This window comes from Pogona vitticeps, chromosome 1 (genome assembly GCF_051106095.1).
Source record: "Pogona vitticeps strain Pit_001003342236 chromosome 1, PviZW2.1, whole genome shotgun sequence".
In the NCBI taxonomy this organism is placed as follows: Eukaryota; Metazoa; Chordata; class Lepidosauria; order Squamata; family Agamidae; genus Pogona; species Pogona vitticeps.
Window position 1 is genome coordinate 264,594,653 of NC_135783.1, and position 18,471 is coordinate 264,613,123.

The 18,471-nt window shown below is 42.5% G+C and overlaps 1 protein-coding gene across 4 annotated transcripts in view; it reads left to right on the top strand.

Moving 5' to 3' along the window:
* The first annotated feature begins 7,894 nt into the window (after window positions 1-7,894).
* The window catches only part of ZNF143 (zinc finger protein 143), a 51,964-nt gene continuing 41,387 nt past the window's right edge, over window positions 7,895-18,471 (top strand). For 2 of the 4 annotated variants that reach the window (XM_020789917.3, XM_020789918.3), the window contains exon 1: window positions 7,911-8,002. The gene's annotated coding sequence lies outside the window, so the exon portion shown is untranslated. Of the gene's footprint in view, window positions 8,003-8,433; window positions 8,634-18,471 lie in introns of those variants that run through there. The other 2 variants (XM_020789915.3, XM_020789919.3) reach the window with 2 other exon arrangements.

Below are 18,471 nucleotides of genomic sequence, written 5' to 3' on the forward strand. Positions count from 1 at the left end.
AGTCACTCTTCTGCACCTTTTCCAGTTACACTATGTCTTTTTTGAGGTATGATAACCAGAATGCAATACTCCAGGTGTGGCCTTACTAACGTTTTGTACAATGGCTTTATAATGTTGGCTGTTGTAATTTCAATCCCCTTTTTAATGATACCTAGCATGAAATCAGCCTTCTTCACTGCTGCCGCACACTAGGTTGACACTTTCATCAAGCTGTCCACCAGCACACTAAGATCTCTTTGCTGATCCATCACAGACAGCTCAGAACCCATTAACTGATAACTGAAGTTTTGATTTTTTGCACCAATGTTCATTACTTTACATTTTCTTATACTGAAACACATTTGCCATTTTGCCGCTCATTCTCCCACCCAAGGGACGTGGTGGTGCCGCAGTCGTAAGATCAAATCCATGCGACGGAGTGAGCCCCCGTCGTTTGTCCCAGCTCCTGCCAACCTAGTGGTTCGAAAGCATGCAAAATACAAAATGCAAGTAGATAAATAGGTACCACCACGGTGGGAAGGTAACTGTTCCGTGTCTAGTCACGCTGGCCACGTGACCACAGAAAATTGCCTTCGGACAAACCCTAGCTCTGTGGATCGGAAACGGAGATGAGCACTGCTGCCTAGAGTCGGACTCGACTGGACAAATTGTCAACGGGAACCTTTACCTTTTTTTACCTCCCAGTTTAGACAGATCCTTCTGGAGCTCTTCACAATCCCTTCTGATCTTCACCACCTGGAAAAGTTTTGTGTCATCTGCAAAATTTGCCACCGCATTGCTTATCCCTGTTTCCAGGTCATTTATGAACAGGTTAAAAAGCACTGGTCCCAGGAGAGATCCCTGGGGCACACCGCTCTTCACCTCTCTCTATTGTGAAAATTGCCCACTGACACCTACTCTGTTTCCTGGTTCCCAAACAATTCGTGATCCATAAGAGCAGTGGTGTTGAACTGTGGCCCTCCAGATGTTCTTGGCCTTCAACTCCCAGAAATCCTGGCCAGCAGAGGTGGTGGTGAAGGCTTCTGGGAGTTGAAGCCCAAGAACATCTGGAGGGCCACAGTTCGACACCACTGCATAAGAGGATGTGCTCTCTTATCCCTCCACTGTGGAGTTTTCTCAGCAGCCTTTGGTGAGGGACCATGTCAAATGTCTTCTGAAAATCAAGATAGACAATATCCACTGGTTTGCCCGCATCCATCTTTTCAAAGAACTCTAAAAGGTTTGTGGGGCAAGACTTGCCCTTACAGAAGCCATGCTGCTTTTCCCTCAGCAAGGCTTGTTTTTCTATGTATTTTAAGATTTTATCTTGGTTGAGACTTTCCACCATCTCCCCTGGGATAAACGTTAGGCTAACTGGCCTGTAGTTTCCTGGGTTCCCCCTCCTTCCCTTTTTAAGGATTGGTGTAACCCTTGGGTGGATGCCATCTTGGCCCAGTGACTTATTGATTTTCAATTTATCTAAAACATCCTCTCTCCTAACCTGTATCTGATTTAATTAGTCAAGAGGGGCCGTTTGGGCAGCGGAATCTGCCTGAAGTCTTCTGTTGTGAAGACAAATGTGAAGAACTCATTTAATTTCTTTGCAATCTCCAAGTCCCTTTTTACCTCCCTCACCATCCAGAGGGCCAGCACCTTCTCTGGCAGATTTCCTGAAGATTTTATTTAAAGAAGCTTTTATTTTCCTTTATATTGCTGACCATACGTTCCTCAAAGTCTTTCTTTGCCTTCTGTATCATCTTCTTACATTTCTTTTGCCAGAGTTTGTGTTCCTTTTTATTTTCCTAATTTGGGAACTATTTCCATTTATGGAAGGACCCTTCCTTGCCCTTTAAAGCCTCTCTAACTCCGCTCCTTAACCATACCGGCACCCTCTTGGACTTAGGTGAACCCTTCCTTCTTTGCAGTATCCACTTACACTGGGCGTCTACTATTGTTGTTTTAAACAGGCTCCGTGTACTCTGGAGAGACTGGATTCTTTTAAACTTCCCTTTCAACTTCTTTCTAACTAGTTTCCTCATCTGAGTTAAGTCTGCCCTTCAGAAATCAAGGGCCTTTGTGTCAGTTTTGCTTGACACTCTCCCCGCAACATGCCTGATGAAAGAGATAGCAGCATGGTCACTATTCCCTAGCAGCTCAGTGACATTCACGTCCCTAAACAGGTCCCGAGTACCACACAATATTAAATCCAGAGTCACCTGTCCTCTGGTGGGCTCCATGACAAGTTGATCCAATGCAGTCATTTAGCATGTCAAGAAACCCGGTCCTTCTTGACCAGAGCATGCATTGACCCAGTTGATGTGAGGATAATTGAAGTCTCCCATGATTACAATCCTGTCCCTCTTGGACACCTTCCTGATTTATCTCCTTATTTCAAGGTACCCCTCAAGTTTTTGATATGGAGGACAATAGCTCCCCCTCACACACACTATTACATGGCTCCTTTGGCTCCTTAACTCACAGTGATTCTATGATGGAGTCAGAATCCATCTCCATTCTGCTGGATTCTACCCTTTTGACATAGATGTCCACCCCACTTCCAACACCCATCTCTATCCCTCCTATAGAGTTTATAGCCTGGGATTGTGGTATCCCACTTGTTCTCCGAATTCCACCAGGTTTTCATTATGGCCACTATATCAGTGTTATCCCTAGCCACCAAATGCTCCACTTTCCCATCTTTGCTTGGATACTTCAGGCATTTGTATAAAAGCCCCTGCGTATGGGGTCCCCCAAGAAGGACTGCTTGTTTCTTTTTACCCCATAGCTTCTCATTCCAGTGGACCAACTATCATGTGCCATGACACTCCCAGTCCTAATTCCTACACTGTCATTACTCTGTGGTTCTCTACCCTTTCCACCCTCATTCTACAGGGATGAGGAGTCCAGAACCAGACACCACTCAGCTTCAGGATTCAGTTTAAAAGCTGCTCTGCCACCTTTTTAATGTTATGTGCTAGCAGTCTGGTTCTGTGCTTGTTTCTGCCCGTTGGCTGATTAGGGAGTTTCCTGGATCAAACGGGGATGACCGCCATCCCCCCATGATCAACAGGCTTCCCCCCCAGTTCACCACCTCTCCGGGGTGGTTTCGACATCGTGGGGTGTCCCAAACAGGTCAGAATTCAGCCCAGGGGACAGAGCTGTCCTGCTGCTGTCTCGTCGCGGCGTCAAGCCATTCTCCTTGAATGTTCTGTAACTTTTGAAATACAGTAAGGTGTTAAAGACTAACACAGCTGTAGCCCTTTTGATTAATTTCAAAGTTGCTGTGACTGTAAATAATTGTGAATGTCTGAACCTATTGTTGTTTAGTTGTTAAGTCGTGTCCGACTCTTTGTGACCCCATGGACCAGAGCATGCCAGGTCCTCCTATCTTCCATTGCCTCCCGGAGTTGGGTCAAATTCACATTGGTAGCTTCAATGACACTCTCCAACCATCTCGTCCTCTGTCATCCCCTTCTCCTCTTGCCTTCACACTTTCCCAACATCAGGGTCTTTTCCAGGGAGTCTTCTCTTCTCATGAGATGGCCAAAGCATTGGAGCCTCAGCTTCAGGATCTGTCCTTCCAATGAGCACTCAGGCTTGATTTCCTTCAAAATGGATAGGTTCTCTTTGCAGTCCAGGGGACTCTCAAAAGTCTCCTCCAGCATCACAATTCAGAAGCATCAATTCTTCAGCGGTCAGCCTTCTTTACGATCCAGCTCTAACTTCCATATCGCTACTGGAAAAACCATAACTTGGACTATGCGGACCTTTGTCGGCAAGCCAATGTCTCTGCTTTTTAAGATGCTCTCTAGGTTTCTCATTGCTTTCCTCCCAAGCAGCAGGCGTCTTTTAATTTTGTGGCTGCTGTTACCAGCTGCAGTGATCATGGAACCCAAGAAAGTAAAATCTGTTCCCCTTCTATTTGTGAGGACGTGATGAGACCAGTGGCCATGATCTTAGTTTTTTTGATGTTGACCTTCAGACCATTTTTTGGTGCTCTCCTCTTTCACCCTCATTAAGAGGTTCTTTAATTCCTCCTCACTTTCTGCCATCAGAGTGGTATCATCTGCATATCTGAGGTTGTTATTTCTTCCGGCAATCCTAGTCCAGCCTTTCACATGATGTGTTCTGCATATACAGTGGTGCATTGCATGACGTTAATGCGTTCCGCGAAAATCACTGTAAAACGAAAACATTGTCATGCGATTTTAAAAAGCCCATAGAAACGCATTAAAACCCGATTAATGTGTTCCCAGGGGCTTCAAACTCACTGTCCAGCGAAGATCCTCCATAGCACGGCCATTTTCACTGCCCGTGCAACAAGGAATTCGTGCCAGAAAACAGCAGGTGGCCATTTTTTTACCCGGCGGCCATTTTGAAACCGCCGATCAGCTGTGCGAAAATCATCGCTTTGCGATGATCGGTTACCGAAACAGGGGGCCGATCATTGCAAAGCGAAATTCCCCCATAGGGAACATCGTTTTGCGATCACTTTTGCAATCGCAAAAACATCAACGTAAAGCGATTTCATCGTCAAACGGAGCGCTCATAATGCAAGGCACCACTGTAAGTTAAATAAGTAGGGAGACAATATACAGCCTTGTCATACTCCTTTCCCAACTTTGAATCAATCAGTTGTTCCATTTCCAATTCTAACTGTTGCTTCCTGTCCCACATACAGATTTGTCAGTAGATAGATAAGGTGGTCAGGAACTCCCATTTTGTGTAGTCAATGAAGCAGAAGTAGATGTTTTTCTGGAACTCTCTGGCTTTCTCCATAACCCAGCGCATGCTAGCAGTTTGGTCTTTAGTTCCTCTGCCCCTTCAAAATCCAGCTTGTACTTCTTTTTTTAAAATACATTTTATTGGTTTTTCAATATATCTACATTTGGTTAATGCTTATCAAACATCGTGTTACATGGGTTGCTTAAAATTATTTGTTTTTGCATCTTCGTGTCTTCCCAATTGTCCCCACCAAATTCCACACATCTTCCAATCATTCAAACCATTCATGTATGTATTTTAGTATACAATATTGGCTATTATCATAATATTATAGTATACAATGTTTTCAAAATCCTCTAATAACATACTTAATAAGTCATTCCAATGATAACTGAGTAAGTTCTTAACACATAATATATATTATCTAGAGCATCTATCTTATACAGATTTTCTTTGTATAGTTGTTTAGCCATTTCTATCTCCACATTTTCTATCCTATCTATAGCATATCTAATGCATGTTCATTATGTATTGTTTACGCCAACCTTATATCTAACTTCAATTTACCTTAAAAAAGAACCATATTATGCCTTTACCCTGATTAGAGCTCCTTTATTTTAGTCTAATTCTCTTTTTTAATATATAAGATATGCCCCTTTGCAATTCCAGAATTTAGTTATATACATGTTTTCCAACATGAGGGCCACCTTCCTGTTTTTCTCTTTTTCATCTTTCTATGTAATTCCTTCTCTTAATGTTTTCAATTTTTGTTTCTGTCTTTCTAAACATTCTGCTATCTTTTGTGTCCTCTAAGGCCATTTTATGCATTTGATTTACCTCCAATATATCTTTATACCCTTGATCTATGTCCAATAGATCTTCCAGGCTATTTTAAATTGATTCTGCTGATTTTCTCCTCTTATCTTCCCTTAAGACTCTCAACTCCATTAGGTTTTCCCCATTAATTTCCTCCAGCCCTTCTTTAGGTTGGCATCCACCATCCACCGCCCTCTCATTCCTTTGTTCATTATTTCCTGTCTCCTGTTGAGTATAATTCTTCAATTGCACCTTGAATAATTTTGCCTGTTCATTGTGGGATCTCACTACAGTATTTCTAAGATTGTTTGAAGGGTAGATTTTATTTCCTCCCAAAATTGTCCTTATTGTGTCATTATGTTCCAATCTGTCAAAAAATTGTATTCCAAGTTGTCCATATGCTTAAAGTAATCGATCCAGTTCCATAAAGCTTGAATCCAGTCTCCGACGTAGAGAATTTTCCCTGCCTAAAGGTTCAAGGTCCCATCTATTTCAACATCCAGGATACATTTTGTAAGTACCACTTTGGCTAAATTAGGCTTTCTAGGGTTAATTTGCCTGTAGTTCAGTTCTGTCCTCAAAAGGAAAGGGAGTTCCAAATAGTCCTAGAACATTCAAGGCCATTGATTCTAGACATTTTGTCAGTGCCTTAGATAGCTGTTACACATAGCATAAACAGATATTGTTTTCCAAATTTTGTTATCAGTAGTGTCTTCAGGAAAAAAAATCTTAAGTTTTAATACCAAACTTCCTTCAAGTATAATTTAGTGTCTAATTAATGCCCAATTTATTTTCCTTGTGTCTCCCTCTGTCTCTTCCTCTCCCCAGCTTCTCCACAGTTCAATCAATGATGATGGAGAGCTGTAAGACGCTATTTGTGCCTGTAGAAGTTGTCTTGTCCAGGGATAGTAGATAGTTTTTAAAGATGTTTCTCACCCATTTGTAGCACGATTGTGTTGTTGGGAGTCTGAACTTACAGTTTTGTAAAAAAAAAAATCTACAGTTTGTTATTCAGAGAATAAAGAAAAGCGGCACATTAATGTTTCCTTGCTAAGAATTTAGCTACAGACTTTGGTCACATCTGGAATGAAGGCCAATGGTTCTTTTGCAAAATTTCTCAAAAAATTATTGAACCATGAGGGCATCACTCTTTTGAATGAATAAAATTTACACTACAAAATATGTACAATAGGCACACATGGGACAGAATGAATATCTGATTGGTGAATTACATCTTATAATTAATCATAGTAAATACTTTTGATCCCTATCAGCCATAAAGCTCTCTGGGCAAATTCGTCAAGACTAGCTCAGTTTAACCGGTTACAATTTGTAGTAGGTTAAAAACTACCTAAGATTTACTTGGCATTCCCTTTCAAAGACTACAGCTCACTTCAAGTACTGTGGGGTGGAGACTCAACAGACAAGCCACTGACCCATGGGGTGAAGGGGAATGTGGACTGCAAGTGATATGCAAACATTGTAACACGGCAATGTATTTCCATTACGTTTCAAATACTTGCATAAATTATGTCTACAGAATCTATACGCTGTGGGATGTGAAGTGGGCAACAGCACTAGGCAGATTATGCCAAATTGGAATCGGTTGCCTCGAAGGCGCCCCAGCCTTGATTTTTCAGGCGTCAGGTTTCATCCGACAGCGTAAACACCCTCCCAGCTATAACAGGGGTAAATATCCCTGACACGCACCAAGATGACACTTTAGTTATCAAGGGAAATGGTTGAAGAATAACAGAGAACCGATTACGGCCAACCTGCCATAATGCCGCTCTTTTTATACGTCGAGGGCGGGGAACTAAGCGCCTTCTGGCAATTCTAACTGAAATAACATGAGTCCCACAGGAAAGTTGTCTGAATGGCACAACAAGGCTCCGTTTTGCTTTTTTTTTTCTTTTTTCTTTGTCAAGCAGCCAAAACTCCGCTTTGAGTCCAAAAGTGAGCGACTGCCGACTGCAGCAGAAATCCCTCGGGAGGACTGTACCTCCCTATTCGCTTCTCCTAGGGCAGGATCCACCTAACGAAGGCGATTTTTTTCCAAATCAGCGCCGCCATTCCAAAGGAACGAGGACCACACTCACTCTGCGCTCAAGAGAAAAAGGGAAGATGGCGTCCGTCCCTTTTTCCCTCACTGACGCACTAGCGCCTCGTCCGACGTGAAACAAAATGGCTTCTGGAGTAGGCCCGAACCCTGCATAGAAGAGAATCGACTAAGTTTGGAGGCGGGCATATGGGTGAACAGCCAATAGATAGTAGCACGAGAGGCAGAACAACCCAATAGCTACCATGGGCGGTATTTTGAGCCTCAGGTTGCCCAATGAAGTGTTCTACAGGTGCTGATTGCAGGGCCCGCCCGCACAGTTCTGGGCGGTACTCGGATAGGCGGGCGGGCGCTGAGACGGCCGTTTCCTGTCCTGGTGCATGGTGGTCGGACGGAGGAATTGTTGGAAAATTTCTCGGCGAGGTTCGTATATAAATGTGTTTTTACCCAGTGTGCCTTATTCTAACCGCCGCCATCTCCGGCTGGGACGCTTCACTCTTGGGCTCGGCCATGCCTAGTCCCTCTGCGGCGGTGTGAAATGGAGGAGAAAGTGGGAGAAAAGGGAGAGCCGCGCTGGTATCGCGGCTCATATTAAAAAATAAAGGCGAGGCGTCGCCGCCACCGTCCGGCCCGCGCCTTCTCCCCCTCCCGCTTCCTCTGTATTCCCGCCTTATAGGCCTGAGTGCTTTCCACTCTTTCTTCGTACAATGCATTTGTAGCTCAAGCGAAACAATTACTATCTGGAAATAATAAAATAATTACTCAGGGTGTGGGCCAGGTGAAATGAGACACGCCACTAGCTTTTTTTTACGGGTGTGGGCTTAGATCGGCTTTGCTTGTATTGGCTGCGTCACTGGGTGCCCTCTTTACGGTAACCAGCTATGAAAGAAGCTCCGTCTTGCTCTTGAGGCAGCTCATTTTTCTTCTACCCCTTGAGACCCTCGGTGGGAGATCGTTGACGTCTCCAAGCACCGCATTTCTGTGGTCCTTTGTGGCGCGTTTACTTTCACGCACAAAATGCGCCCGCTCGGGAAAAGCATTGGGAGAGTTTTTGGTAAGACAAAGCAGGGTTCGAGTGCGTGAGGGGAAAACCCATGGAGTTCAGTAGGACTCCCCCCTTCCCCATGGTTTTCTGAGGTGGTGTATATCCAGTAGATCATCACTTAAGCAACTGCCAACCAATTAAAGGAATGCTTGTCAACTTCAATTTTTAGATTAAGCAAAACAGCTTGGAAGAAAGTACAGGTTTCTTGGTTTTGTATGATATATTTGTCTAAAGAGGTATGTGAGCAAAGGGGAATGCCTCTTTTGTGTTATCTACAGTCTACTTTTTGAACGCCATGCTTAAAATCAATCAGTTATTGCAAAGATAAAGACAAAGTTTGAGGGGATTTTCATATTTTCTTCACTGCATGGAACAGCCACCATCCCACAAAAATGAGCATTCAGATCATGCCCATGTTCTCTGGCAGGTAAGTCCCGAGTAGGTCTCAGGCTGCAGCTTGAAGTGCTTGCTGATTACATCATTTCTGTGGATATTTAAGTTCCTTGAGCTACTTAGATCTGCACTGGCATAACATATTTATCAAAGTGCATTCCTTCATAAATACAAATTAGGGAGTCTTCTGTACTTTTTTTCAAAATTCATTTCAAAATGATCAACATTTTTAATCAAATATACAAGACAAAAGGCTAGTTATAGAACTATATGTTAGTGATGTGGTAAAATACACATTTTCTTTGAGGGAAGGAACACAAATTTAACCAAAGAGAGAAATCCAAATGCAAAAGGCTTACTAATTTGTGCCCATAAAAGCAATCAGTTTGGTAACTATTGGGAAATAGACCAAGATCCAATAGTGTTACTCTGGTTTCCTTTCCTAGTGGAATTGTGGCTTTCTTCCACTCTTTCTCCTGTTAAGGCCATGTGTGGTGCCAAACCCCAGTGCTGGTTCTAGTGGGCTGCTGAGTCCTGTATAAGTAAGAGGTGGTCAGTTCTCGTGTTAGCAGTGGAATTCAGTGGAAGTAAATAGGAACATGCACAGTGGAAATTTTCATGCATTTTTTATGTTCTTTGAGGTGGTACCTTTTCTATTTTCTTTCATATTTGTATTCTTCACATGCAGTTCCTTTTGTTTTACATGGAAGGAAACACCCTCTTTTTAGTTTCTCATTTGTGTTCTCCTCCTCATCTTTCCTGGCACTCCAAAAGCCTTAAATAACTGTTAAAAGATATTCCAAAAAAGAAGAGACAAGTCAACAAAGAATCAGTCCACTCCAGAAGCAGGCAACCGTACATGAGAAGAACAGTTATAATTAGAGATGGGGGTATTCGTATACAAATATCCCTGCACAAGTGGCTTTAATGAGGGTCCATCCCCCATGGGGCTGGATGGTCCACTCACCAATCCAACGTGGACACTCACCAATCTACCAGTAGCTCCACAGTGCACAATCCACTCACCACTCTTTGACCTTGCAGCGAGGCTTGTCCTCCTGCTAGGAGAGGCAATCAGATCATGCACTGTGGAGCCATTGGTAGAATCGCGGCGTCCGCAGCGGATCAGTGAGTGGACTGTACGGCCCCATGGGGGTGGACCCTCATTAACACAACTTGTGTGGGGATTTTTGTACACAAATCCTATCTCTAGTTATAATCAGATCTATGCAAGCACTAGTTCTTATCACATTCACACAATCTAGTGGCACAATGACAAAGTCACAAAGTCCTTCCCTCAGCACACACTTGACCCACAGGAGCAAACAGAAGCCACCCACCCCATTCTCCAAAATATGCATCTTTGACATAAATAGTGAATTAACCAAATAACATTTTTTTAAACATCAAAGAGGGAAAGCACTCTCCCAATAGACACACCAGGGGAAAAATAGAAAAAAAACTCCATACAACCCCTTTTCCAAAGAAAAACAAGTAGAAGCAAAGTGGAAGTAAAGCTTCCCTCCCAAGCGAAAAGTATTACAATATTGTGGTGGGTGGGGATTTCTTTCTCAATTCCACGATGCTTTCTCATCCTTGAGTCCAGTTGGCTGCTATAAAGATGGTCTAAGAAAGAAATTACTCCCCCCTCCAGCATAGCCAAAGGATAAAAATATTGCCATCCCTCAAAACAAAACTTGGGGTGGACATTTTTTAAAAAAATTCTTGAGGCAGGCACATTGGCATAAACAGGTTGCTTGATGGCAGCAGCAAAGATAATGCAAAGATATGAGGAAAAATCCTGCTGAAAAGGCAAAAAAGGAAAGGGTCTAAAATACAAGTAGGCTGCAACCCAGGATGGAGGGCACCAGGAGCTCAGCACACAGTAAACCTACAAAAAATGATTCAGAGTTACCAAAAGAACTTGAAATGTAGGAAAGTGAGCCTTTTTCATATTTTGTGTTTTGTATTAATACAGGAACAACTTATTGCTAAAAATAAGCCATTGGATTCTGGGTATATTTTTAAAAATTGGGTAAAAAATCAACTTTCTAAGCTTAGTAACATGCTATTTCATAGCATACTTATATTTTATATTTTCATATGAAATATAAGTTGGATTATTTGTCTTACAGCTCAGGATGGGCAACTTGTGTTACTCCAGATGTTGACTATAGCTCTCATCATCATTATATATGTGTTCTAGAGCTGGTAGGAATTGAATTTTAGCAACATCTGGAGGGCATTCAGTTGCATACCCTGGTCCTAGATGTATATTTAAAGCAAATATAAAACCCTTTTGGGAGACACCTCTTTATGCAGTTGTATTAAGATATATCCCACGCGGTTTTTAATCTTAAATGCATGTAAATAATGCTGGAAATTTAAAAATGCTTATTTATATTTACTTACTTAGAATCTTTTAAACTCTTCAGTTATTAAAAGAAAATCCCAGGTGGTAGATGATTAGAATTCACAATCAGATAACATTGTGAAATAATAAATTTGTGAAGTGAAGAGAAGTGATCTCCTGTGTTACATTGTGTTGTGAAGTTTAGGTGCTGTCAGCTGAACATATTACTGCAATTAAGAAGGCCTAGGTTCCAGTCCTAAACACATTACAAACATGTGAACAATTATGTATTATTCGTGTGTAAACACACATGAGGTTCTGTATGTAGTGTATATTGTAGGAATCAGCGCACTATTAGAGCGTTGGGCTAGGACTCAGGAGACCTAAATTCAGATTTCAACTTTATCATAAAACTTGCTGGACAATTTTGAGCCAGTCACATTTAGCCTTACTGACTTCACAGGTATGCTGCCTTGAGTTCAGTGGGGGAAAGGCAGAATGTTAATACAGTGGTGCCCCGCATAGCGAGGTTAATCCGTTCCGGATTAACCTTCGCTATGCGAAAACATCGCTGTACGGGCAAAGAAAGCCTATTGGAACGCATTAAACTTAGTTTAATGCGTTCCAATAAGCGTCCAAACTTACCCCTCCAGCGATGTTTTCGCGTCCGGCGGCCATTTTGGAGCCGCCGATCAGCTGTTCGGTGGCTCCAAAATGGCCGCCGGACGCCCCAATCGTCGCAAAGCGAGTGCGGCGATTGGGGCAGATCCGTATAGCGATCCCCAAAAAGGGATCGCTATACGGATTCTTCGTTAAACGGTGCGCTCGTTAAGCGAGGCACCACTGTATAAAAAAATAATTGGTACTCTGTTCTGAGCAGTGAAGTACATGTTGTTAGAGTAGCACAACTTCTAGCTGAATAACTGTACTAACAGTTACATCATGTATGAAAAAATTACAATTTTAGTATAAGGCAGCCATGCTAAAAAGTGCAATTCATGTGTGAAGCAGTACTTCATTGGATCTAGAATTGAGCAAATGTAAAACTGCTGGTGGTAGATAACATCTCTGTCCCAGCTTCCTTATGACAGTTACTTCAGCTCTCTACCAAATACTACATGAAGACTGTAGGGGACTTTGCTATTTTCTCGAGAAAACAGGCAGACCCACCTAAACAGAATGGAACTTTTGTTTCCATCAGCCCTCATGCATGCATGTATAGTAAATCTGGCTCCAACAATATTTAAAAGTTTTGTTTTCAGCAATTTAATTTTCAGCAAAAATCCTCACAAGCCTGCATTGCCAAGTCTTTTTGTCTCAAATGTTAGATCTCTACCCAACAAGATTGAGGAGTTGGAACTTACTATCTCCCTACAGAAAAATATTCGAGACTGTTGCGTTATGATCTTTACAGAGACGTGGCTTGACTCTTCCATCCCAGGGGAGGTAATTGAACTACAAGGACGCAGAGTACATCGAGCAGATAGGTCTATTGAATCTGGGAAGAGCAGAGGTGGAGGGTTTGTGTTTACACAAACGATAATTGGAGCACAGATGTTAAAATAATGGACATTCACTGTTCTCCTGATTTGGAGTATTTGGCAGTGAAATCTCGCCCCTTTTACCTGCCTCGTGAGTTTAATGTTGTTATAATAACAGCAATATATATACCTCCTGATGCTAACACAACCACAGCTTTGAGTTGTTTGTTAACTGCTATCAGCAAACAGTAGCAGGCCTACCCAGATGGAGTGCTGGTGGTAGCAGGTGATTTCAATCAAGCCAATTTAAAGACCGTCCTCCCTAACTTTTATCAGTATGTGGACTGTCCCACTAGAGGGGAAAATACCTTGGATCAGGTATATAGTAACATCATGCATGGATAAAGACGAAGCCATTGCCTAGCTTGGGACAGTCAGATCATATATCTCTGTTTTTGATTCCATCATACAGACCTCTTGTTAAAAGAATCAGACCATCAATTAGAGAAATACAAGTGTGGCCAGTGGATGCATCTGAGCAACTTCAAGATTGCTTTAGGAGCACTGATTGGGCACTGTTTGAGGAGGACAATGTTGATACTATGCCTCGACAGTACTGTTTTATATCATTTTTAGTGGGGGACTTTTAGTGGGTGGGGAGTGTTTGGGGAATTTTATGTGTGTGCATGTGTCTGGTCTCTGGGTGTCTGTGAATTTCGTTGTATGGGTATACTGTGTATATACTTAAAATGACAACAAATTATTATTATTATTAATACAAAACATTTTTATTTCTTTTTCTGTAAGTTTAAAATAAGAACAGTGGACCCTCGACTTACAGAATCTGTATTGGAATGCTGGCCGCAGGTTGAAAAGTCCGTAGGTTGAGGATCCATTTTCCATAGGAATGCATTGAAAACCCATTAATCCGTAACCAGCTGAAGAAAAAAATACCCCCACCAAAAAAAGAAAATAAATGCAAAAAGCAGCATCTTACCGGTCCGAAGGGTTCCCTCGCCGCCGCCATCGCCTCCGAGGGCTTCCCTGCTGCTGCTGGAGGCCTCACTGGGGTCCCCGGCTGCTGCTGTCACCACTGCTGAAGCCCTCCAAGGGCTTCTTCACCGCCATGGGAGGCCTCTTGGAGGTTGTCCACCGCCGGCAGCTTTCCCAGGTACACTGGGCCTACAAGGGAGGGCTTCCCCCGGTAGGCGTGGTCTACTCCCCAGGAAAGCCGGCAGCGGCGGCCGACCTCCAGAGGCATGATTTGTGATGAGGGGGACCTCCGGAGGCCTTCCAGGCCTTCTCTGCCACCATGGGAGGCCTTTCAGAGGTCCCCCACCACCACCAATCGTGCCTCCGAAGCAGCAGACGGGGACCTCTGAGAGGCCTTCCATGGCAGCGGAGAAGTCCTGGAAAGCATCCGGAGGCACGATCGGCGGCCTACGGACCAAAAGGGGGAGGCGGGGAAAGCTCCAAATTTGAATTTGGTGCTTTCTCCCCCTTCCGGTCCGTAGGTTGATTCTCTGGCCGCAAGTCGATTCTCTGGCCGCAAGTCGAAGTGAAATTTTGCAAGTGGAGCTGCGTGTAAGTCGAGGGTCCACTACTTGATTCCCACCCATCTCGATCTGCCTTGAATATATTCAAGTTACTTCAGCCCCAGTTATTGTATTTTTCGCACTATAAGACGCACTTTCCCCCCACAAAACGGGGGTGGAAAGTCTGTGCGTCTTATGGAGCGAAGAAAACAGATTATATTTTCCTGTTTTCTTCTCCTACAAAATTGGTGCGTCTTATGGAAAGGTGCGTCTTATGGAGCGAAAAATACGGTACTATGTGTTTCCTCGCTCTATGGGGACCATATGTGAGCTGCATGAATTTAGATTTTCAACTACATATGTAAATTTTAACTCGGGATATGTGTTATGTAACACAAACGTGATAGCTTTGTGTTTGTGATCTTAACATCAACTTCTCCATCCTTTCTTATACGTAGCAAATTTCCTGCACCTGATAAATATAATTTTTAGCAGATCCCAGTTTATCCATTCAGATATTGTGCCAGGTAGGAGCCATGCATGAGGGAAGGTTGTGGAAGTACATGAACCCAGGATTCCTTCACTCTTAATAATATAGCACTAAGCTATAATCTTTGGACCATTCATAGTTGTTGTTTCAATTTATATGCTACTGTACCTCATTGTGCTAGAGCATTTTCTGGGTGGTTTGCAACATAATTATGCAGACAACAACTTTCTCCCAGTGAGCTGGGTACTCTACCAACCGTAACTTTAGAAGTTAAGTTACCTTGTAACTGAAAGTTCTTAAGTGAGTTTAGAGATTTAAGGTAAACAGCTACAACAAAAAATGCAACAAGGAAAGAGTAATACTATATAATATAATGCACTGCAGAGAAAAACAATATATTAAAATGTAACGCAGCATTAAAACAAACTCCAAATTAAGAGTTGAGCAAGAATGCTTCTTTTAAAGGTTTACAGGAATAAAAATCTCTTTACCTAGAAAGGATATGAAAGTACAGTGGTGCCACACTAGACAGTTACCCCGCATGACAGTTTTTTCGCTAGACATTGACTTTTTGCGATCGCTATAGCGATTCGCAAAACAGTGATTCCTATGGGGGAATTTTGCTGGACAATGTTTGGTGCCTGCTTTGCAAACCGATTTTCGCTAGACAATGATTTTGACAGCTCCCTCCGCGCTCGCAAAACGGGTGTTTTTGGGACCTAAGCTTCTCAAGACAGCTATTTAAACAGCTGATCGGTGGTTCGCAAAGCGGCTTTCCTATGGCCGATCTTCGCTAGACAACGATGATTCTTCCCCATTGGAATGCATTAAGCAGGTTTCAATGCATTCCAGTAGGGAAATGCTTTTCGCTAGACACTGATTTCGCTAAATAGTGATTTCAGTGGAATGGATTATCATCGTCTAGCGAGGCACCACTGTAGCCTTCTGGTGAGCTTCCCTGCAGAAGGCTATTCAGGTGCAGTGCCACTACAAAATGAGCCATTTTACTCAGCCATTTGCTGCATCTCACTTTGGACGAGCACATTAAATACAGCTCCCAACAACATATTTACTGTGGGTGAGATATTGAATAGAAATGTGGTATTTTTTATAACAGTAAACAGGTGGGAGGAGGTAGTTCTGGGATGTGAAAGGCTTTAGAAAAGTGGAGGGCTGAGGCCCCCCAGGGCTATTTTTATAGACAGGCACCACACTGGGTTTCCCTTACACATCACAAATTTTAAAATGTCCTTGAAAAAGAAAAGTTGCAGGGTGCAAATGTTTAACGGCCAGAAGATAGGAATCAAAGTAATGGATTCAAATTATAAGTAAGGAGATAAACTAGACAAAATGTTAGAAAAAATATTGAGAGTAAATCCTCTGAAGGTGGAATGGATTATCTTGCAAGGTCATGACATCTCTTTCATTTAAGGTTTTTAAACAGGTTGGATGGCCACCTGTTAGAGTTGCCTTAGCCATGGATTTCCTGCTTCTTCAGAGATTCGGCTCAATGACTGTACAAGTCTAGAATTCTATCAAATTAGGGAACTGAAAGTGGGCATGGCCATTATAGGTTAATAGTAATATCACATTGGCTCAAATGTTGTTACCCTATTCTCTGTGTGAAACATTTTGTAACACAAGTGGTAGGACTCTGTTGGAGCCTTGTAACTTGTACCTCCTTACCTCAGTTGGAAACAACGAAGAGATCTATCCCTGCTTGTGCAGTGCTAAATCAGAGATCATGGAACATAATGAGCAGAATGTTAATGCCCCACCCACTTTCAACTGGAAAGTGGCCATTATTTTTAATCAACATTAGCCCCACTTTGCCAGTTCACCCAGTTGTATTGTTTACATAAAACCAGTAAAATCTACACAGTCTCTCCAGAGACACCAGAGAGAAGAATGCTGTTCCATTACACTCATTGCACAAGTTTGAATTTACATTTTTATTAAATGAAGGTATTTGATGGGTAATGTATTGGAAGCACCCTTTGATTTTGGTTTCTAAACATAGGAGATGTAGTAACGTAATATTACTACAGGGCTGTTGTAAGTGTGAATATATAGACTGTTGAACACCCTGTCAAAGACATAATGAGCACATTATTAAGCATGATATATATATTGCAGTCAGTGACAAAAACAGTCCTGAGACTGTTATTTTAAAACAATTGAAACCTCAGATAGTTGGGAAGCAGAAACTTAGGGTTTGTGTTGTAACATTGCTGCAGATCTTTGGCATAGATTTTGATAAACTCTGGGGAAATAGTTGCTTTGATCCATAAATCATTAAAACAATAGGAGTAAAACATTGCCCTCTAATTACAGAATGGAGCAGGCATATTGATAAACATTGACGTGTCCTTCCTTCTGTGTATGTGAGAAATACATAAACAGTAGGATTCAGCTTGTTTTCCTGAAGAATCTGGGGGTTCTTTTATTTCCTATTTTTCACCTCCTATGGAGGCTGATATTTGTTGCTGATCCAGCTGCACTGTTTCACCAGTATTTCAGTTTTTCTGGGTAGCTCTGTTAACTATAAACCCTAAAATTTGAAAAACCCTCAAAACTTACGGTTGGTGTTGCAAAAAGTTGCAACACTCCAGCAGATCTTTGCCCTAGATTTTGAGTGAAAAGAACAACTTTGGTGTTGGATGAGCAGTAGTACCTCATGCTGTGAATTACACAGTTATAGGTGGCCCATGCAAGGTGCAACACCCTTTATCGAGTCACCATCACTGTAGGACCTGATTAAATGACACTTCAGAGGTCTTATGTTGAGCTGTATTATCAGAACCATATCAGGAATGTGCAAGATCCTATTTATTTATTTATTAAACTTATATGCCGCCCATCTAGACAATGTCTACTCTGGGTTGCTTACAGCAAATAGAATAAAACAATTGAAAAATAATAACATTATCTCAACAATGAACAGTCATTCAAGATGGAGGAAAGAGAATAGATTAAGTGATGACCGGAGGGAAGGCCTGCCTGAATAGCCAGGTTTTAAGTTGGCTTTTGAAAATTCCCAGCGAAGGGGCCAAGCGGATCTCGGAGGGGAGATTATTCCAAAGACGTGGAGTCACTGCCAAGAAGGCCCAGTTTCTTGTTTTTTCTTTCCGGACCGCCCTCGGTGTCAGGCTCCTCAGCTGCACCTCCTGGCTGGAACCAGTAATACAAGTAGATCTAGATGGGAGGAGGTGTTCTGCCAAATATTGAGGTCCCAAACCATTTAGGGCTTTATATGTAATCATTAAGACTTTGAAATCAATGCGGAAGTGAATGGGCAGCAAATGCAAGGCAGCCAGAGTGGGGGAGATACGTTGATGTTTTATCACCCCAGTATGAAGTCTGACCGCCGTATTCTGCACCATTTGAAGCTTCCGCATCGATCTCAAAGGTAGCACCACGTAGAGTCCATTACAGTGGTTTAATCTTGGGATTACAAGCACATGGACCAGAGTGGTGAGCACCCCAACATCAAGATAGGGATGCAGCTGGGCAATCCGCCAAAGATGGAAATAGGCAGAGCAGACCACTGGCACCACCTGGGTTTCCATGGTAAGCACCAGGTCCAGATGGACCC